The 23,563-nt window shown below is 39.1% G+C and overlaps 1 protein-coding gene and 1 long non-coding RNA gene across 2 annotated transcripts in view; both read left to right on the forward strand.

The window, feature by feature from the left end:
• The window catches only part of SNAP25 (synaptosome associated protein 25), a 63,453-nt gene that overhangs the window by 3,297 nt on the left and 36,593 nt on the right, over window positions 1–23,563 (forward strand). The window lies entirely within an intron of this gene.
• Window positions 4,974–5,851, forward strand: LOC148133038 (uncharacterized). The gene is made up of 2 exons (XR_015747050.1): window positions 4,974–5,416; window positions 5,674–5,851. It is a non-coding gene; the product is annotated as an uncharacterized LOC148133038 (long non-coding RNA).

A 23,563-nucleotide genomic window follows, 5' to 3' on the forward strand; every position in this document is an offset into this window, starting at 1 on the left:
GAGTAAGCAACAACAACAACAAAAACCACGGGACATACTTTGGGCAAAGTTGCATGCAGGAATTAGGAATCCAAGGGATTAGTAATCAAACCCCTAAGCAAGATGGAATGTAGAGAGCAGAAGAGGCACCGGGGAAGGGAATATTTATGGCCATGCAGAATGCATGTGGAGTTGGGGGATCCTTTCTCCAAAGGAGTCTGAAGGAATTTTCCATTCAGAGCCACCAAAGAGCTGCTTCGTGTGGTTACTGGAAACTGCTGCAGGCATTAAGAAGGGATGGCTGTTTCTTTTGCACAGTATAGATTAAACAGGTCAATTGTTTCAAGAGTGTAGGTGGAAGAATATCACTGTCCCCCTTCCAAACATTGGAGATAAAATGAAGAAGAAAAAAACATCACCCTGCATTCAGCACATGATGGAACTACTCCCTGGCTGAAGACAATGACACATCTTTTAATTGTTAGCAAAGAAACTGCATGGATGTTTCTATGAGGCCATGGGGCTGAACTCTATTTAAAGGAGTCTTTACCTTTACAAGGCAGTATAACTTTAATTCAGTTTTTTTTCCCCCACTAGTGACATTGTCCTGCTTTCTCTTTCAGAAGCCACAAAGAACTGTGTCTGAATAGGAATGTGATTCTCTCTCTCTTTAGCCCTTCAGTTGAATGTTACTAAAGATGTAAATCAAGAACGTCAGTAAAATAAACAGGCAAGCTCCAACAGCAGCCAAAGATTGAATGTTGTATCTTGTCTGTACAGGCAGAGCCTGTTACTGTCAGTTGGTGCTCCATTCAAAATCCAAGAAAGAAATACTTAGACTCTTTTAATTAGAGAAAAGATATATTTTACTGGAAATGAAGTGGTAGCAACAAGAGAATTCTGAATCTGAGGAAATAGGCACGTAAATCACATATACAAAGTGATGGAAATGTCCCCACCCCCAATAGTTCAAATGGTTCTTCCAATTAAAAGTTGTGAATAGCATCATGTGGATATCTTCAGGTGGTGATGAAGATTCTGTCCGTTGACCTTGGCATACTTTGATAAAGGTTTGCAGCTGCGCAGAGAAAAGGCTAAGCAAGAAATAGAAACCTAAGCAAGAATGTACTCTCCCCCCTCCTCAGTTTATACAGTGCTAGTTTGTACCACCTCCAGCTCGCTTCCCATACTTGTCCCCCGTTACTTATGGCAGCCGAAAGAAATGCAAAGCAAAGGTAGAAGATCTTGAAGGCTGACAGTTACCTTCCCACCAGCAGTGACTGATGTAAGCAAAAGTCTACCCAAAGCTGAGCTTGTAAGCCTTCCCTGTTCTCTCTTGGTTTTTAATTAAAAGCAATAGGGTAAAGCATATCGGAATAAAGTATACCCATGGCTTTTAATGTAGCCATAATGCCCCATTCAGAACTTGTGTGTGTGTCTGTGGGACCGTTTCCTTTACTTGTATGGATTGGGTGTGAGTGCCATTCCTTATGTAACCAAAACAGGCAGCTTCTCCACCTAGATAGGGATGAGCAGAGGGTGTGTGTGGAGCGAGGAGCTTTGCAGGTATTTTCTAGGGAGAAAGCCTATTTAGCTGCTGTAATTTTTAAGGAAAAACACAGGTGGCTGGTTAGAAATGGGCCTTCACTATGACTGAGAACAGTAAATAAATAGAATTACATTCATTATGCAATCTTTTGTAGAAGGTCCCACTTAAAGAGCCCCGCTGTCAAAGCAAAATATCCAGATTTAATATTTACAATTTTATGCCACTGTTCCTTTAAGGTTTTACTTTGGACTCATTAAACTATTGTTTATAGAAAATGTTACTTACCAAAAAAAAAAAAAAAAAAAAAAGGTTATAGTTATAGATCAGTATCTGTTGACACTTATGCTAGAGTTGAAAATATCACAAGGCAAAGAATGTTGGGACTGATTTAAAAGCTGAGGAAGAACTTTTTTGAATTCTACTTAGATCATTTCAGTTCTATTCTTCTTTAAATTATACCTAGCTGGGTGATGCTGTTATTTTCCCAACCCCTTTCCAGCCCAAAATAAATATGCCCAACTCTTATCTAAAGCGTATTGCGAAGCTTTGCATCTGAACTGAAGTATAGTAAAATCTAGGTGGCAAAAATCTGCAGAAGACAGTTTAATTCTCTGCCTAAGTGAGGTGCGGGGGGGAGAGATTGATAAAATGTCTGAATTAGCTTAGTGTAGAAATTGTCCTCAAAAGGACATGGGTGCCTTATGCTGCAGGAATGGATGTGCAGGGTTTTTATTCAGGATGCACAAGGTAGGGTAGACTGGATTGGGGCTTTCAAAACAATCCCGCCCTAAGTAAACATTAACATTTTATCCATTGCTTGTAAATAGGCCCAATTCATTTCCTGGTAGACTTAGGTTTCAATCATTTTCTGCAATGGGATAGTAAAATTATTAATGGAATAACAGAGTTGGAAGGAACCTCGTTATGTACTTGATCAAGGGGGAAAGCATATAGTTATGGTTCAATTAGGTTTTAAATCTTGAGTTGTGCAATAGCTTAGATTTATAGGAAAAAAACAGCATTGGCCGCTTTATGTGATTGATCTGTTTGCTGGAATGTACTACCTTGGATTTCTAGTGCCCCTGCTGGCTTATATTGACCTTATCCTGGCATCCAAAATTTCCATATTCTTTTTTGGAACAGAGATACTTTACCATCATCACCGTCTTTAATTAAAGTAATTGGAGAACAAGGTATTTGCACTTCTCCCATGTTGCATATCTCACTTTTCTTCCTTCTCTAGAGTAGCACAGTCCAATCATTGACATAATCAGACAGGGCTGGCTGATTATGAAGCTTGGTTGATATGTCTTACTGATAATCATTGAATCTGGGCCAGTAAGGGCTTGGCATATCTCCCTACTACAGAGTTTAGAAATGTCATTACCAATGTATATTGTTTGGCTGGAATATTTCTTTTTTGTCCTGCTGTAACAGCTGTGTTTTCACCTCAAAACCTATCAAATTGTTTGAGCAAATTAAAATGCAGGTATTTCCGTTCTCTGGAAGGGGAGAGCAGTATTTATATATAACGTCTGCTGATCTGCCATTTTATTCTGCAGCTGAACAGATAGCCTACAAATATGCTTCTGTGAAAAACCCTTGCCATGCAAAAAAAATTTAGGTTTGTTTCAATTGGATGTGAAGGTGAGATTAGCACGATTTTACTTACTCTTGACTCAAGAGCCAGTTCGGTTAAACACCCCGTGTAGTAGTTAAGGTATCAGGCTAGAAATTAGGAGGTCATGAGTTCCAGTCCCACTTTAGACATAACTGGGTGATCTTGGGCCAGTCACTCCCTTTTAGCCCTAGGAAGGAGGCAATGGCAAGGCACTTCTGAAAAACCTTGCTAAGAAAACTGCCCAGAAAGTCACCAGGAGTCAACACGGACTAGAAGGCACCAAAATGAATAAGAGCTGAATGGCACGAAATATTGTCTTTCGTCATAAGCGTGCAATAAAAGAGGAGATGGTATATACTGCGCCATCAGTTCTCAGCGGCTTCGGTCTGTTACAGAGTTAGAATCATAGGGCGATTTCCCTAATATGTTAAAAGTTCTTTCTTGCACCTTCCTTGGTCAAATATACGATTGCTATGCTATATCTCCGGAATATTGGTTGTGTCAGAACTTTATTATGTTTCTTCTTTGGTAATGATAGATACGGTGTTTCATCTTATTCAGTAGCAGAAGCTGAATGTTAATCAAGGGAAGAGAACAGACCGGGAGCAATTTATCACGAGGGTTTCTGTATTGCTTGAAATGATGAATGCGCTTCTGGCAGGGTTAATATTAAAATCATGTGGCTGCAACCATTGCATGCATTTTGCTGCTCAGCTGGAACTCTAGCAGCCCATGTATATTTTTTGTGTTTTAAAGAGGCCACATTAAAATCTATTTGAATCTAAATCCCAACTTCAAATCATTGCCACTATGGCAATTCATGGGCAATGGAGTCAATTGGACAATGAGCAAATTGGCCCAGGTTAGTATTTGTTTTCCTTCAGTACATGTTTATCTTTACATTCTTCCAAACGGATGATTACAGATTTGTTCAACTCTTAATTTTAATACAGAATAATACAGAATTAACTCTCAATTTATCTTTCTGTGCTTTGCAGAGTGTGAAAGACAAGTCATACCCCAAAGTCAGGGCCCGTAGGTCCAATCACAATATATTTTGTTAAGTTAATTACATTAAAGGTTTTTTTTTTCCAGAGGTGCCATATGCTAAATCATTTTCCCCCAGAGAAAATGTTATTGTGCTTGTTCAAAGGCCAGGCGTGAAACAAGAAATGAAGAGGACTTTAAAAGAAAATGACCACCAGTTCAAACTTTTAATGTAATTTGTTGTACGTTATCTATAGGGTACACTCTGTATAACAGATTCAGTATTGATACCAATGCATAGAACGGTGTTTTTTTTCCCTCTCTGGTATGTTTAATTTAGATGGTGTTAAACAAAAATGAAGATGTTGATGTTCCTTGAGTAACAAAATAAAGGAAGCATGATAAGCTGAAATATGTAACATGTTTTCACATTTGTGTTTCTGCTTTTTTTCTGGGACTTCCGGTTTTTGGAAGTTACCATGCAGGGATAGACAGATGGACAGAGTTCTGCTGCACAATTTCTTCCCAGCATTCTATTAGGCTGAAAAGGAAAAAATAAATTTCAGAGAGAAAGAAAAACCCATGACCTAACATTTCTGTATTACAGTATGATCAGATGTAATTACAAAATTCTGGCAACCTCTGAATTAGAAAAACCTCCACTTTTTATAAAAGGGCTGACATATATAGGAATGATATAGCATTCCTATGAAAGCCAGCTGAGTGACCTTGGGCCAGTCACTCTTTCTCAGCCCAACCTACCTCACAGGGTTGTGGGGAAAAAGGTGTGTGGGATATGTTTGTTGCCTTGAGTTATTTGTAAAAATAATAAAGGCAGGATACAAACAAAATATATAGCTTTATAGGAAATGAAGCAGTTGTTAATCCTGGGTTTTGCAGCCAAAGAGGAGGTTTTTTGTTTTTTTTAAATATTTTTAAGGTAGGTGGACTTCCGGTTTGAAGGGCTTTGGCGACAGACAGAAATCTGCGATCATGCGCGGTTTCTGTCTGGGCTCGCCGCTGGAGCGCCCCGAGCCAGCTGGTTGTGGGGCTAAGCCACCCCATAGAGGTGGTGAAGAGGGGGGAGACCGCCAGCAGGGTTGAGGAGAGCCGCATCTCTCCTCCTCAGCTGGCCATTACTCCCTTTCCCGAAGGCGGTTGCAGCGGTGGTCAGAAATGGCCACCACAAAGGAGAACTCGACCGGAAAAGAATGTGCAGGAGGAAGATAAGAAGTGAAAGTTTTGGCTGACCAGGTTAAATTGTAAAAGCAACAACTAAGGTACCCTGGAATTTAAACTTACAAAAAATAACATCGCTCCCAAAGAAGAGTCGGAAGCAGCGAAGGAAAGTGAAAAGGGAAAGGTTTGGCTTTTTTCTTCTTCTCTCTCCTTCCCTATACTGACAACTAAGAGACTTAAATAAGAAATCGGAAAAATCTGCTTTGACATCAATAGGCAATTAAGCTGAAAATAAAACAAAATGCCAAAGGGATAATAAAGATTTCTGGACATTAAAAATATTCTTTTTCATAAGCAGGAAGGGAGAGAAAAAGAATAAGGGCAGGATCTGGAAGAGGGAGGAGACTGCCTGGAATTAAAAAGAATCTACAGTAAAACTTCAAGAAGACTTCTAAAAGATACGTTTTAACTGAAACTTTGCAACTAAATAGTAACCCCAGGAAGAGAAAGTCAAAAAAAAGAGCAAAAAAGAAACAGCTTGCATGTATTTGGATTATTTGGTGATCTTTGGATTCTTGGTTATTATATTTGAATGACTAAAATTAATCGGGTGGTTGTTTAAAAATTTATACAATGGCACCACTTCTGGATGAATTGAAAATGGAACTTAAAAAGTACAAGGAAGATGCACAAGAAGGGAAGGGTTCTTTTGGCTTCATTTTTCAATTCTTAGAAATGGAGATTTGGAACTATGAGAAACAACAAGAAAAGACTGCAAAACAAGAAAACTGGGACAAAGAAAAAGCCATCTTTAATGAACAAGCAATTTTATGTGGGGAAGAAAAAGGAAAGGGGGGAAAGAGAATGGAGAATTTAAGACTTAAAAAAACAACCAAAGAAAAGAAAAATAATTCGAAAAATAAGTATAATACTGGAAAGCAACAGAAAAGGGGAATACAGAAGAGAGAAATAGAGGTAGAGAGACAAGGGGGTAAAAAGGGGAGAGAGAAGAAGAGAGGGAAGAAGGAAAGGAAAAGAAGTTACAAAGGACTGGAGCAAGATATAGAGAAACAGGATCTATTTAGAGATAATGGATGAAAATCTAACTGAAAAAGGGATTCTGTAAAGGTACATAAGATTGTATTGTTATATTAGTAATAGAAATAACTTTAGAAAATTGGAAACAATGTATGATTAAAATGAGGGATAATATAGTTAGTGTAATTTAGTGAAATGTTTGTGAATAAAATAAGTGAAATAAAATAAATGAGAAAATTGAATTAGGAAGGAATGGGAACATTTTAATTAGTTAATGTTTTATAAAATATAAGTGAAGGGGGGGGATTAACTATGGAAAGTTTATAATTGTTCCCAGAGAAGTATGATATTTAATTGAAAAGTAATGTTAAAGATATTAAGACTTTAATGAATATTAATATTAATGATAGACTTGAATTGGAATGGAATGTTGTTTTAATTATATTATACATTTATATTTTTTTCTTTTTTTAAGAATACAGTGTGTATTTTAAGAATGTACCAAGCAGAATCCGAATGGAAGTTATGTATTATATTGAATGTTACAACTTTAGGGAAAAGATATAAAGGCGTCATACTCCAATCAGTAACTACAGGAGAAATTTTGTTTAATGAGAAAAGATAATAGATAATTGAAACAGGACAGACAAAAAATATAAATACAATGATTTGAATTGAGATGAGATAATTCAAATAAAATTGAGAAAATTAAAAGAGGGGAGAAGCTATGCAGAAAATGTAAAATAGTAATAAGATATGGAATAGAATATAAAAATGAGCATGAACCTGAATTTGTGTCTGTACGAAGAAATGTAACCCGGGATTACGCTACTTTCAAAAAAGATGTTTTATTTGTATTTTTTTTCTCTTTGTGAAAACTCAAATAAAATTTACAAAAAAAAAAATATTTTTAAGGTAGGGTTTAGCCAAATCAGGATTATGTATGGTTACGAAGTTTTCATTTTATTATTTTGCTTGTCCATATTGAAATGGAGCTGAGCCACCAGTAAAAACACTTAGCTTCAAGGAATAGAATTAGAATTCTTTTATTGGCCAAGTGTGATTGGACACATAAGGAATTTGTCTTGGTGCAAATGCTCTCAGTGTACATAAAAGAAAAGATACATTCATCAAGAGACAAGAATCATCAGGTACAACACTTAATGATAGTCATAGGGTACAATAAGCAATCAAATCATACTAGGAAACAGTCAGTATACATTGTAAGGATACAAGCGACAAAGTTACAGTCATACAGTCACAAGTGTGAGGGGATGGGTGATAAGGAGTGATGAGAAGATTAACAGTAATAGTAGTGCAGACTTTGTAATAGTTGGACAGTATTGAGGGAAATATTTGTTTAGCAGAGTGATGGCATTCGGGGGAAAAACTGTTCTTGTGTCTAGTTGTTCTGGTGTGCAGTGCTCTATAGCGTCGTTTTGAGGGAAGGAGTTGAAACAGTTTATGTCCGGGATGGGAGGGGTCTGTAAATATTTTCACAGCCCTCTTTTTGACTCGTGCAGTATACAGGTCCTCGATGGAAGGCAGGTTAGCTTCAAGGCTGGAAAGGCAAATGTCATTATATGTTAGGGTTAGCGGTGCTGTGATTTAAGCCAGTGCACTGTGTCAAATATAGGGAGTCCTTTTGACTTACGACCACAATTGAGCCTAAAATTTTCTGTTGCTAAGCGAAACAATTGTTTAAAGTGATTTCTGCCCCATTTAATGAACCTTTATCGCCACAATCGTTAAGTGAATCACTGCATTAGTTAAGTTAGTAACACAGTTGTTAAGTGAATCTGGCTTCCCCATTGACTTTACTTGTTGGAAGGAGATCACCTCACTCTGGGACACTAACTGTCATAAATCATATAAGTCAGTTGCCAGGTGTCTGTACTTTGATCAACTGCAACTGTTGTATGTGTGAAAAAAGTCAGAAGTCTTTTTTTTCAGTGTTATTGTAACAGTCTCTAAATGAACGGTTGTAAATTGAGGACTACTTATATTTTTTGGTAACTCTCCCCCCCCTCCATTTGTAATAAGTTATTTGGAACCCAGAAACAATTTTGAAGCATGAAATGACAATCTGGGCAGGGAGGAATGGAGCCCTGAAATGTCAATTTTTTTTGTCCCTTTATCTACTCTAAAATAATCCACGTGGGGTGTTGGATTACCTGCAAGAAAAATGGCTTGGTACTATGAATTAATTTTTTTAAGAAACTCTCATGCGACTTGCAAAACTACAGTTAATCGGTTGTAAATATGGTGAGGTTGCTTCCCAAGGGTAGAGTTTGAGTGTCATGAAAGGACAAAGAAGGTTACCAAAGAAGGTTTTTGAGAATGTATGTTAGAATCCAGTAGAATTCTTTTACAGATTACCAATATCTCCTACCAAATACTGTATAGGTATTAGAGCTCCACCCTCTGGTTTTCTATTATGCCAAGAATGTACTGCAAAGCAATCTGATTGCATTATCCATCTGTAAATTGAATGTTACAAAAAAAGTTTTCTACAATGAATAAAATAGTAATTGATTTACCCTGCAACGACTACCATAGTTTTTAGGAGGTCAATTCAGTCGTTAACCTTAAAACCCTGTTGCGTTAGGATCCTGTTTTTGCAAGGGAATGTCTCTGTGTATCCTATTTAAATATTTTTTGTTGTCGTTGTTGCTTCTGCTCTAAATAACTGAGGTTGGAGATAGTCGGATTCCCTTTAAGCAACAACTCTTCAGTTACAGAACATAAAGACTCCCTTGGGACCTTCATTAACCTTTTGGCATCAGGCAAGTACCTCCTTTAGTTCGTTAAGGATTTTAAAACTGTCCAAATAGTTTTGCTGCGACACTTTGAGTTTTTGAGTTTTTCTTCGGGGTTTTTAAAAAAGAGCTTGATGTGGCCCCTGTTGCTATCTGCCGATCGTTGTTTTAAATTAATTGGACGAAATAGGCCTGCCTTATGGATCTCTTATTTAATATGGCTGCTGTAGAAAAATGGAAGCTTCATCCCCACCACCCCCTAGAATTTCTGTTAGTAAAATCTATCCTGCAATTGTACTGGACCTACAGTTCTATACCTCTGCTTCGTCTTATTATACTGTATACCTGAATGAGAGAGAGAAAAAGGCAGAGAACGATGTCTTCTGAGAGCCATAGTGGTGCAATGATTAGAATGCAGCATTGCAGGCTAATTCTGCCGACTTCCGCCAGTTCGATTCTCATCGGCTCAAAGTTGACTCAGCCTTTCATCCTTCTGAGGTCGGTAAAATGAGGACCCAGATTGTTGGGGGCAATAGGCTGACTCTGTAATCTGCTTAGAGAGGGCTGTGAAGCACTCTGAAACGGTATATAAGTCTGAGTGTGATTGCTATGGCTATTGCTTCTCTTTCGAAATTTGAGAGGGCTGGAAAACTTTGTGTCTTGTCTAATTAATATAAGGCAGTTTTTGTAGTATCGTGATTTACCCATCATGTTGTTTTAATGGACTACAGACAGATCCAAGTGAGGGTGTGCTTGCTGCATCTGTTGGCATCTCCATGAAGAAACTATGTGTTTTCCTGGGTTCCCATGACAGCAGTGCAGTTCAAGGAGAATATGTATTTCATTTAAGGAGGTACCATCTTCAAGACCACTTCTTATTGTAAACCATGGCTTTTCTGAATTCCATCATACCCTGATGGCAGGCCCATCTACACATTTCCTGCCTGGCCCAAAGAATTGAGTGCTCAGGGAAATTATTGAATCAATTACAGTTATAAATTCACTCTGGACTAGTGAGGTGACAGTTCTGATAAAACAACTCTAAAACTAAAGTTACATCCGAAGACTCAAGAATTGCAAGTCCTCTCCAAATTTATTGAATTGTAATTTTTAACATAATAAAAGGGGGGAAATTCTCACTTTCTCCCCCTTCCCTCTCTTTGTTCGTGGTAGTTGAAGTCATTTGCTAACTTTTCATTAATTTTAAATGTAAATCAAATCAAATCACAAGTGCCCGTTGTAAATATGGCCGGTATAATATTCATAGTCTTTTAAGTTTTCCAGTCTGCTTCTTGACAAATCTGGGGAAATTGGCAGAGCAGTTTTGAAAGGCTGTAGAAGCTGCACGGGGAAGCGAAGATTAAAAGAGTCATTTAGATTAATGAAAATAATCTTGCATAATATTAGATGTTGTCTAAAAAAATCTCACTGTAGGAGAAGTTGTTAGCACGCTTTATTATAATTTTATCTTGTTAGTTTGGGTTATGATTGCTTAAAGGAATTGACTGCGAATGATTCTGCCTTTCTAATTATCAATTTTCTTTCAGGGAGTCATACTGGGTAGCTTGCTTTTCTCTGACAGATTAAACCTTCCATAATATTTGGCTCCCATTGGGGCTCCTTGTGTTATGAAGAAAAGTTCTAGATTGTGCCCTACCCCGTTTCATTGGCTTTGGGCCCCTCACCAATTAAGCCTTCAGCAGCATAAACACCACCCAAGCCAACTCAGGTTTGCCAGGCCACACTGTTTTTTTTTTTATTAAAGAGTTGTTTCCAGTCAATACCTCCATTCTAGTTGTTCCCCCAGCTTCTGCGGCAATTTAAGACTCTGCCTCTAAAGCCAACCCTTTTATAATACTTCCTTTTCTCCCCAATGGGCATGCTATGGGAAATTAAATGAAACTGTATTCCCAATTCCTCCTTATCAAAGAGCTAGCACAAATGTCTCTACAACAGGTAGACGAATGGCCAGTAGAAAGCTATGGCTAAATGCAAGCTCTCTCCCTTTAGAAAAAACTGCTGGGAAAGAATCTACTTCCCCAGGCTTTTCACAGATGTTATTGGTATTTATGTCATATCAATAGTCAGTTCCATATTTGTACTACTTTTCAGTAGAAGGTTGGCCAGAAGGATGTCTGATGGATGGCTCTGTAATGGCGGCCAAGTACTTTGTGGATTAAATCATTAGCATTCCCTCAAAATTGGAAGTTTGCTGGACAAAGTCCAAAGAGGGGCTGAACATGACTATTTGTGACATTACCAGCTAGGAAGAAGTTGGAACTGTTGATCCTGAAGAATTAGCAGAATCCTTTATTAAGATGAACTCTACCACTCGCAGGCGGGACTTCTGCTGTTCCTCGTTTCTATCTGCAGCTTGAGTCTGGGCCTGGGCCTTTGTGAGGGTTTTGTTGTCAAAGGAGAAAATGTCGTCCCAGAGGAGAATTGGTGTACCCACCCACAGGCTGCTTCAGACCCATCTTTATTAAGATAATTGTCAAATAGTTTCTAACCCTTGATTTTTCAGAGAAAGTCGTGGAACAGTAGCTGTAAAGAATTCTGGGAAAAGCACATTAGCTGGGCCCTTTACATCCAGGGATCAGGTTCAGGCATGAGATAGAAACACCAAGGTGTCTCATGGATGATCTACAGTATCAAATGGATAGATGAAGCATGACTCTGTTAACCCTGCTGGACTTGTTAGTAACCATCAGTACCATTGAGAATAGCATCCTTCTGGATATCTGTGAGGGCTGTGAGTTACAGGCATCAATTTAAGCTGGTTTCATTGTTTCCCGAGCAGATTTTTTTAGTTGTTTTGTGTGGAGAAGGAAAGATTGAGCCCTGGGCCACTCCAGCATTGGGCTGTCCTAATGTTAAACCCCCACATAGTTGGCTAGTCAAAGAAGCGAGAACTTCGGGGATTTCTGAAAGGCATCCTTAATGCTCAGCTGGGATAAAATATAATATTGAAAACCATAAGAGTAAATTCCCAGTCACGTTTTTAGTGAGTTAATTAAGGTAGTATGTCTTTCAAATGCTTTCTTTTCACAGCTCTTACTTCTGGGCTGTACTGCTTCTTCCTACCTAATCTGCATTCTTCTGCACATTCCCACAGGATCTCTCACACTCTCACACTCAGCTTTCTCCCACATTTTCTTTTAACAACTACACGAAACCACCGACATGTTACTTGACAGTTGGGCCCATTATCTCCAATACACTGATGATGTCAGCTCTGTACCTCTACCACAGACCAATTGGAAAATCTAGTAGAAGTTAAACAAGATGTCTGGAAGTTGTAAGGGTCTAGATGGGAGAAATAGGTTGATACTTAACCATAGCAAGATAGAGTAGCTATTAATTCAGAGACTGACTGAGCATGAGATAATACCAATCTTAGCTTTTGGGTGGGCTTGTGCTCTCCAATAAAGAACTGGTACATAATTTGAGGATTTTGGACTCTCAGCCCCTATTAGCCAATCTGATCTAATAGTTAAAGCATCAGACAGGAAACCAGGAGATTGTGAGTTCTAGTTCCACTTTAGCTATGAAAACCAGCTGGGTGTTATTGGAGCCCAATTCACTTCACAGGGTTGTTTTTGTGGGGAAAATAGAAGGAGGGACATGTTCACCACCTTGTGTGGTTTATAAAAAAAAAGGCAGGATATAAAAAATAAACAATAAATACTAGAAAAGCAGTTGTGAGTATGTCAGGAGGGCATCTGGCAAAGTTTGTGATCATTTTTGGAACCGAATGTGCTGGCAATAGCCATTCAAATCCTTGCTAGCGTTTGGTGAGATGACTGTAATAACTAGGGACTGTCCCTGAAGATCATCTAGAAACCGCACCTAGTTCAAAATGGAAAAACAAGAACTATAGAGTACAGATATAAAGCACCAATATTATGGAAACTGCATTGGCTGCCAGTTGGTTTCCAAGTGCACTTAAAACTGCCTGTTATTACTTTATATGGCTTTGGGTCTGGTTAGGACTGCTTAATGCCAAATAGAATCTGCCCATTGAATACATGATGGCAAAGAGTACTTGCTAAGGATCCCCAATTCGTGTAAAAAGAGGCTCCAAGGAGAGCATTTTGTGCAAAAGCCCCTTCATATGATCTCCCACCAGATATAATGTTGGCATCCTCTATCAGCCTAATATTTAGAAACCTGCTGAAAACATGATGATTCCAGCAAACATTTGGGGGTGATAGAGTGAGGAGTCGGCCCATTGATGAGTAGTATGTATGTGGATTATCCTTAGGATATCTTGAACTCTTAGTATCTGCCTGGCTGAAACTCGGAATACTTTCTGATTCCTTCTACATCTAGAGTTTGATGGTGTGCTTTTAATGCAAAAAAAAAAGTGCCTTTTCATCATTTTACTAATCTGGTTCTTCCTAGATAGTCTACAAGTTCAACAGTAGCATCCGGTATTTTTTCTTCCTCCCTAGGAAGATAGTTATGTAACTTTCCCATACCGCTCCCCCCTGGTATTATCATTCTTTTTTTTTTTTTCATTTTTAATATTATGTAAGGCAAGAAGAAACAAGAATACAAGATAATAGTCCAGGACAATACATCTCAACATTTATTAAAAGAAGAGTTATTCTTAGCATAACTTATATAATCTTTTCAGATCTGATAAAGAAGTATGTGATCATCTCTCTGAGAAGTCAGTATTTGAGTTTTTCATTATTTTTTCCCCATTAAAGCAATTGGCCTTACCTTCCTATGCTAGTCTTAAAATCTGGTTATCGGTAAATGAGCATTTATTATATTAGTTTTTAGCACAGGTGCACCAGCCCTGATGCCTGTAAAAAAACACCCTGTGCTCTGAGCAACCATTGTATAACTGCTCGGTTGAAGCCTTATCAGGGAAGGAGACTTGTGAGCAAAGCCATAAATATTGCCATCCACGGGGCATGGCATTCGAAATCCAAAGCGCTCTGTCAGAACATCACAGTAGCCTACCAGCCTTCTGGCCTGACTCGGCATAAAACATCAGAACGAATGTGACAAGGGGTTTTATGAGACAGGATTAGTGTGTTCGATGGGATGTTGAAACAATTCCACCTTGGCAAATGTTCAAATATAGTTTTTTTAAAAAAAATTAAATAACAAAACTAAGACAATTTACTTCAGACCGGTTTTGCTACTTACTCTGTTTATCTATGGTAAGCCATTGCATTTGCCCAACAAATATTAAATTCAGGTTTATGACATTAAACACTGTCCCATGTCAGTTACAAGTAACATTGTGTTTTCTCTGTACTTTTGCTATGATTGGGGGAGGGGAGCCACACCTTCGAATGAGGATTTTTAAGGCAACAAGGGAGGAAAGGATTGTCTTTGTCCATGCCTTGTCTATCTGTGCAGGCTTTATATGTCCACAGGTGTTGTAGATAAGCATTCAAGCAGGAAGAATATATTTAACTATTTAAAATTATTGACATTTTTAAAAAAAGTATGGGAAAGTCTAGGACACCAGACGATTTTGGCCTCTAATATTAATAGCAACAACTCCAAGCAACTCTTAGTGGTTTTTACTTTCATGGTTAATAGAGATTAAAGGAGTTATAGTTCAACAACATGGGGAGAGGCATAGATTTCCCAGTCCTTTCTTGGATATTTTTTCTACCTTGGTCAAACATATTTTAATTCCCTTTCTGGGAGTGAGACAGCCACACCACTAACTTGAAATGATGAAAAAATGAGCAAAAGCAATGGGCATTATAAAAATATATAGGAAATTGCTTTATGTCAGATACAGTCTCTGTGATGAAGGCCAATATTTCCACTGCGATTTTTGGGTGCTCTCCAGACGGAAATATCTTTCTTATCATCTGATAAGCGGCTAGAGCACAAAGATATAAATTTTGCAACAAACCTTTAATATTATTGTTTGTATCCTCTGTGAAATTCTTGGCAGACCTTTCTCAGTTAATGGATGGGAACAGACTCAACTAACCATAAATGTCTACTGCAGGAGATTTGCAAAGCACTTTAAAGATAAAATGGTTCATGTCTACTCCAAGGAGATGCCATAATTAGTAAAAATGCTATTGTCTTTATGGGAAGCATCATCTGTTAAGAGCTCAGGGGGTAGATTGCTTCTGTTTGTGAACTTCTACAAATTCAGTTTTTTTGACCTCTCCTCTGGAATATCTACATGGAATCACTGATTATCTATTTCTACACCTCACTGAATCAATAAAAGCTGGAAATATGTCTGTTGACAGGAAACAGTGATGAGCCATATAATCTAGAAAGAAGAAAGGAAAACAAACCAGCCTTCTCTGTAGTTAGGTAGGCAGCATAGTCTTAATTATTCCATTATTTATTTATTTATATTTTAAGAACTCTACTTTATGTTTCCCTATGTTAGAAGCTGCAAGTTTTATTTAGGATTCCTGCTCTGTCTAAAAGTAAGACAGATCTGGTCTAAATATTCTGGTATGTCAGAGTCTAAATTGGCCCCAGAGACAAACCCCTCACCCTGCCAATGTTGTTGAACTATAGTTCCTAGCAACCCCATTATCATAGCCAATAGATCTAGCATGGCAATATCTGGAGGACAACAGATATCCTAATCTTGGCTGCAGTCAGCCTTGAACTTAATAACTCAGATTGCTATCAAAGGTGACAAAGAATAGCATGCACAGACTTAGGCTAATCTCTAATTTTGTTGGGGGAAAAAAAAGGCTGAAACATGCCAGCTCAACTTTTCACAAATTAACACCTCAGAGTCCCTAGAATAGGGGGTCTGCAGTTGCGTTTGTTTCAGCCTTTTCTCAAAACCATTATGGAAACACAGTCTGGGACACATACAGCACAGCTATTTCCTACTCTTCTGTAAGGCAAAGCTGTACAAAATGGCTGCCATCCATGGAGTCTACCCAAGTTTTGACAACAGAAGACCTACTCTTGCATAACTTTTGAATTAAAAAGGTTTCTGGTTTTCCGAGAAAGGTTTCAATCTCCCTTTCTTTTCTTAAGCAATGTTAAGGGGCTACAATGTTTTATCCTGATATTTATAATTTTCTAAACAGAGATCATGCAGCAGATGGCAAGTTCATATAAGATTCATGCCAAAGGGGGGGGGGAAATGCTAACATTAATAAAGGAGAATATTTGTAGGTCAGGGTTGAAATGAGGGGTCCTTGGTGCTCTCTGAGATTGCTTGTTTTTCCTGCAGATGTTTCATTTCCCAAACTAAGCAATGAAACATCTGCAAGGACCCCTCAAGGCTAACATTAAATATTACGTAACAGCTTCAAAATAATTTTCAATCTTACATTATCAAATGAGACCACAGATTCTATTCATCCACCCACCCACCCCAACCTGTGTAATGAGGACTCCGAAATTCATATTATACTACAAGCCTCTGTCAGATTATATCAGAGCACAGCCCAGGCAATGTTTTTGGATTTTTAGCATTAAATGCACAGTTGACACAAATTCCACTATTGTCAGTGATGTTTATACTATTACAATGAAGTTAATAAAGTTATTTTATCTGCAACTGAGGTTCTAGCTTCTCTCTTGTCTCATATCATAACATGACGGAGCTCCTTTGCTGCAGAGAAAAATGCCAAAGGAGAAATCAAGAGTATTCTTTTTTTCAACATTCTTTCTAAAACTCTAGACAAATGGATCTATCTGTGAAACTATTGTACATATGGAAATTAGCCACATGATCACTGCAATCCAAAATGGCTGGTCCTGTATATATGTTTCTGTGTAAAATGAAGGCCTGCATAATATAAAGATTCTGAGGGAGAATCAAGCATGGTTGTTTTGTCCAGTTCAGGCTGAATCAGTCAATCAGCAATTTTAGGACCGTGGTTCTAGCAAGCCAAGTCAGAATCATAGCTACGGTCCTAGTTCAAGGGACTTAGCCAACATTCATGAAGCACAGGAGTGTTCATTATGATTGAACTAAAGGTTGAGGTTTCTAGCAAAAATAGTAAAAGCTAGAGGATATGAAGAGCTACTTACAGAGTGGTTTCAAGCAAAGGGCACAGCCTACAAAATTAGACTGATATAGAAAGTTGTTCTGGCATATTCAGGTGCGGCTTTAAAATACCAGGAAGTGTTCAGTCACCAGCTGGCACTCTAGTGGCATCAGGGTTCTCCCAAGCGTCGCTGCTTGTGTCATGTCCTTCTGCACAGCTGAGCACTCCTCAATTTCCCCGCTTTCTGCCTTTTCACACAGAGCTGGCAATGTTCCCATGGGTTGGGTGGATGAGCCTCCAGTTCAAGATCTGACTCACAAGGGCCAGGAGTAGGGGATTCTGTTGCTACGGCTGGGACTCCCTATTCATGACAGTCTGATCGCTTTATCATCTTGTTCTTCCTCAGGATGGATTTTTCCAGCCAGGTCATGTGAACCCAGCTCTCCCAATCTTGATGTATTGAATCTCCTAATGTGTATCCTGTTAGGAAAGGCCAAGCCATTCACGCATTCAGACTTATCCTCATTTCCCACTAACAGCAGCATGATGACATCCTGTGCAATGTTTTCAGAGGGCAAGTCCTCATGGCATGGCCTTCATCTCATTGCCAGGCCACCGTTAAGGCAATTTACTCTTTCCCTTATTCCGCCTTTAAAGCTGCGTTCTTCTCCCAATGCAATTTTTTTTCACGGGTAAACATTGTGTGAGATCCTGTTTTATATATTTAAAAAATGATTAAAGTAGAAAAACACTTTTGCATTCTTTATTTCAAGCTGGGCTTTTTAATAACCAAAACATATAATGAAGCCCTTAAAACAGGTTTATTCTCAAAATCACAATCCCTTTTACAGCTTTTTCAAATGCTCTCAAAGCACGAATGTTCTGTGCCTCACTTTACCAGGATGTACACAAGATGGTCCAGTGTTAGGAATAGCTGGCTCCAGGGTCTTAATATTCATTGACTGTTACAGAGCTACGAAAGAATCCATGTCCCTCTGTCACCCTAGAAGTAACGCTTAGTATTGATTCCCTCATGTGAATTATCCTCAATTCAATCCTTTATTTTCTTAACCTTTACTTTACATCATTTCACACTGTTGATCTTGCAGGTCTTTGGGTTTGATTAGAAAAACAAATCAAATAACTGCTGAGCAAACTTTGCTCTTTCTTGCATTTCTGCAAAACCTAACATATCAGCTTGGCAACAACACAGAGAAATGATATTTACTATGGGAACTTAAAATCAACTTTCCAATTTTACCTATAATATTAGCTGTTTAGTTATGAACCCATCCCTTGCCACCGTATATTGTAGGATTTTCTAAGGGCCCTTAGGTATCCAGGTATCCATGTCCCATAGATTAGCTTGAATATAAAAATGGTTATGAATTAGGCATTTACAATCTTCAGATATATCCCGTATGTCTGGATGGAATGACCTCACTATATGACATTGAAAATGTATTTCCAAACTCGGACCCAATGTATCTGGAACATTTATTTCTTAATTTATTCTAATCAGATGTAATGGGGGGGGGGTTGTTTCTCAAAATAGTTTGATCGTTGACAAGAACTAAGAGATTGTATGGACTTCCTGTAGAACCTGGGTTTAGCAATATAAGCCGCTACAGCATTTTATGCAAATTCTAAGTTAGGGACATTCTATGTTGTAGTTACACATTAATAGATAATGATGATTCATATCTTGCCTTTTCTCCAGGAGGACAAAGAGCATTCATGGGGTTTTCCCCACTGAACTCCTGAAGTAGGTTAGACTGAGGATGGGAAGGTAGCTTACATTAACTCAGTGAATTTCTATGGCTGAAAGTAGAAAATAGAAAGTAGAGTAGAGAATTTCTATGGTTGAAAGCCTGGGCTGCCCAGGTCTAATTTAACAGTGTAGAGAGAAAGATCTTTTGGAACTTGACAATTCAAGGGAGGTTTATTGAAAACTGCTCATTTATGATTCATTTGTATTGGAAAGGTAAACTTCACTGCACTTATTTTTCCACCTTTCAACATGAATGTATAATAGTCTCATACTATGGATCGCATTGCTATTCCTATTAGAAGATGAAACCATCAAGGTGAATTCTATGGAGAGAGAGAACTATAGTTCAAATTGCCTCGACATGATAATATTTTCTGTTGGAATTAATGGACTTTACATTTTTAAGTAGAGTTGTACCACTTTTCAACTAAAGCAGGAAAAAATAATTTAGTAGTCTCTTTGTGTTTTGGATTACAAAGCCGTGCATGGCCATGATGAGATGGGGGATGTAGAAATTTAACAAAGAAACTGATAGAATGATCTCAGAAAATAGGCTTTATTAAAGAAAACTTGCTTAAATATCATTGATTATGAGATCATAAGTGTTTTCATAAGCCAAGGCTCACATACTTTACTAAACCCTAAATTGGTTTTGATTTCATATGATGTGTAAATGCCAGCTAGTTTGGTTTGTAAACCATGGTTTTTTTCCAACTATTTGAGGGCCTATTCAAATGTAGGCATTTTTTGCAAAATGAGGTTGCTTGTTTACAAAAACTAGTCACACAGAGTGATCTAGAAGGGAACGGATTGATTGAAAAGAAGAAAATAGTCGAAAGGAAAATGTTGATGGATTAATGTTAGTTCCCATTAATGCTATTACTTTCAGTCCTATTTCTGCCAACATCTGATCTCTTGGCCATATCATGTCTGTCAGGAATATTAGCTCACTTTTTGAAAAATGGGTGGGGTAGCAATCAATCAAAGTGGGTAGTTGTTCTCTATCTTTTACTCAATTTGCAGTTTAGTATTCTCATTCCATCGGTGGTTACTTTGGGAAAACTATTTGTCCATGGGTAACATGCTACTTACTTCTTTCCAGAAGTTCATAAGCAGAGCATGAGTTTATGAGTTTTTATATAAGCAGAGGCTACCATGGAATGTGGACTTTCCATTCATTTGTTAATCCATTACACTTATTAATATTATAATATAATAATTGATCATTAATCAATTCCACGTATTAATCAATGGAACAGCTTGCCTTCACTAATCAGTGGAGTGGCTTGACTCCAGAAGTTGTGGGTGTTCCATCACTGTAGGGTTTTAAGAAGAGATTGAACAGTCATTTGTCTGAAATGGTATTAGGGTCTCCCTAGAGTGGGTTTGGACTAGAAGACCTCCAAGGTCCCTTCCAACTCTTGTTATTCTGATTGTAATTTCAGTGGAGGCAGAAGAGGACATGGAAAGAGCTCGGCTGTGCTGCATGTGAAGGGTTGGAGTTGTTAGGAATAGCATGCCTACTCTTTGGATGCTCCTTGAATTTCTGTGTGACTGCTTCCCGAACAGGTCAATCAACTGGCAAAAACCAGAGGCTAACGTATTATTATGGGGCTATTCTGCAAATGACACCAGAAGGGCATTGCCTTCCTCTCAAATGCACTTCTGTTGCCAGTAATGAGAAAACAAAGGGAGGATGCCTGCTCTGAGATTTGCCCCATGAGTCTGGAGTAGAGCAGTCTGATGGGACTAAAGAGCCCTACAAAAAGATGATCCGCTGATATGCAATTTATGCCACTCGGTTTGAGGACAGGCTGCCTCAGGGCACACCAGAGGGGGGTACCAGAGGGATATTGTTTGCTCAGAAACTCAGAGCAATCAGATTACCTGTAGGTCTCACCTGGTGACAACAAGAGGCAGAAGGTGCCTCTTTGCCACCTGGAGAAATCCGTTCTGCACAATTCTTTGCATAGTCATCAGTAGCAGTGCCTGGCTTCCTGCTGTGTTTACTGAAGCCGGTGTCAAATGCAGCTTTTGTCTTAATCAGGCCACTCCGGAAACACAACCTACTTTTGGAAAACATTCTCCCGATAGCATTGTAATAGCTGTTAGGATTTGTCAAATCTTCATCCTTTTCACAGCAGCTTGGTGACGCAGCTGGAATTATAAGCTCAGCTGCCTCAGCAGAGGAACTGTGGTCAGCCTGACTCCAAAAGTTGTGTGACTCAAGCTGGGCTCTTTTGCTTCCCTTCCCAGATAGCCTGCTGGCCCTGAGTCATGGCCCTGAGACTCTGGTGGTTGTTTCTATTTCTATTAATACTACACGAGTCCTTCAAATGGAGCTCTAATGCCTTGAGTCTAATGTAACTCAGTTTTCTCTACTTTGGATTTTTATCTATGTAAATAGGAACATCTCGACCTGAAAGATGAAAGCATGTTCAAGCATGGTGGGTTGTTTGTTTGTATTTGAATTAGTTTATTTGCTCACAAACAGGGCTAATTCCAGGTTTTACACACACACACACACACACACACACACAAATACATACACACACACACACATATACACACCTGTGAATCGTTAGCCTTCAGTAGATTTGTGTGGTATCAGCAGGGGTGGGATTCTACCAGTTCGCACCTATTCGCTAGAACCAGTTGTTAGCAGTTTGGAGAACCGGTTGTTAGAAGAAATTACTGGCCTAATCCTGTAAGGAAGGCAGGAAGGAAACATTCTGGTGTTGCTTACAGAAACCGCCTCTCCGTTAACCCTTATTACATTCTTGGCAGGACTAGACTTCCTGTCTCAGGAACGTCTCTGGAGTTTTTTTCCCCTCCTTTGCTGGTACTTTGCTTGTGTGGAGTGACCATTCAAAGTTACAATGGCACTGAAAAAAGTGACTTATGACCCTTTTTCACACTTACGACTGTTGCAGCATCCCCACAGTCATGAGAGGCCAGGTGAGGAGATGCGTGCCTTGATGTGAGTGATATTGAGTTGGCCACACCCAGCCAATAACATGACCACCAAGCCACGCCCACCAACTTAGCCATGCCCACAGAACCGGTTGTTAAAAAATTTGAATCCCACCCCTGGGTATCAGTATCTAACAAACCAACAGGACAGGGATTTCTGAGTACTGCCAAGTAGCTGAAGCAAGCAGCTGTTTTAATTGCTGACATTATCTTGATACTTCAGGATATCATGGGAAATTAAAATAGCACTTCTCAGAACATCAGTGACACCTGGGTCTCTTCTTCAGGGTTTTTTCCCACCTCTCCATCTGTTCCTCCTTGCAGTTGGAGGATGGTGTGCTTGTTTCCTGATCGGCAAGTTTGTCTCTCTTCCCTATAAACAGAACAGGCTATGCTTGGCAATGCTTTTGTCTCAAGCTAGATCTACGGGTTTCTCATTTCTCCTTCAATTTATCTCCCAGCCTAGATATCAGCTGCCTAAGCTGGGAAACGTGGCATGTAGAGGGGAGGCTCTTCCATCCCAGATCTCCTGACAGTCCTGGGTGGTGAAGGAGTGCAAACAGGAGTGGGATTCAAAATTTTTAACAACCAGTTCTGTGGGTGTGGCTAAGTTGGTGGGCGTGGCTTGGTGGTCATGTTATTGGCTGGGTGTGGCCAACTCAATATCACTCACATTGAGGCATGCATCTCCTCCCCTGGCCTCTCATGACTGTGGGGATGCTGCAACAGTCTTAAGTGTGAAAAATGGTCATAAGTCACTTTTTTCAGTGCCATTGTAACTTTGTATGATCACTCCACACAAGCAAAGTACCAGCAAAGGAGGAAAAAAACCTCCAGAGACAGGAAGTCCAGTCCTGCCAAGAATGTAATAAGGGTTAATGGAGAGACAGTTTCTGTAAGCAACACCAGAATGTTTCCTTCCTCCCTTCCTTACAGGACTAGGCCAGTCATTTCTTCTAACAACCGGTTCTCCAAACTGCTTAGAATGTTAACAACCGGTTCTAACGAATAGGTGCGAACTGGTAAAATCCCACCCCTGAGTGCAAACCACCTTTCTACTCAAACAAACCCATATTTAAAAGCAATCTGAATGACAGCTAACAGGTATTGAGGTTAGGGTAGCAAGGGCCGGTGATAGAAGTTCATGTCTCTCTTAATATCACTTTATGATGCCTTGGTAGGGCCACACTTGGAATACTGCACCCTGTTTTGGTCACCCCAATATAAACAAGATGTTGAGACTCTGGAAAGAGTGCAGAGAAGAGCAACCAAGAGGATTAGGGGACTGGAGGCTAAAACATAAAGAATGGTTGCTGGAACCGGGTAAGTCTAGTTTAATTAAAAGAAGGACTAGGAGTGACATAATAGGTAGCAGCCTTTCAATATTTGAGGGGCTGCCACAAAGAAGAGGGGATCAACCTTTTCTCCAAAGCACCTGAAGGCAGGACAAGAAGCCACAGATGAAAACTAACCAAGGAGAGAAACAATCTACCACAAAGGACAAATTTTCTGACACTGTGAACAATTAATCAGTGGAACGGCTTGCCTCAAGAAGTTGCAGGTGCTCCAATACTGAAAGTTTTTAAGGAGAGATTGGGCAGGCATTTGTCTTTTCTTCTTTTTCTGCTGTTTCATGAAGCAGTGTCTCCCCCCCACCTCCATTACTACTGATAAGGAGGGGCATCCAGGTCTCAAAGCTGGGAGTAAGCTTAGAAATTTGATAGGTCCTGCAGGGAGTCTAATTCA

This window comes from Notechis scutatus, chromosome 1 (genome assembly GCF_049901735.1).
Source record: "Notechis scutatus isolate UNSWTSFEM ecotype Mainland chromosome 1, rNotScu1.2, whole genome shotgun sequence".
NCBI classification, from domain to species: domain Eukaryota; kingdom Metazoa; phylum Chordata; class Lepidosauria; order Squamata; family Elapidae; genus Notechis; species Notechis scutatus.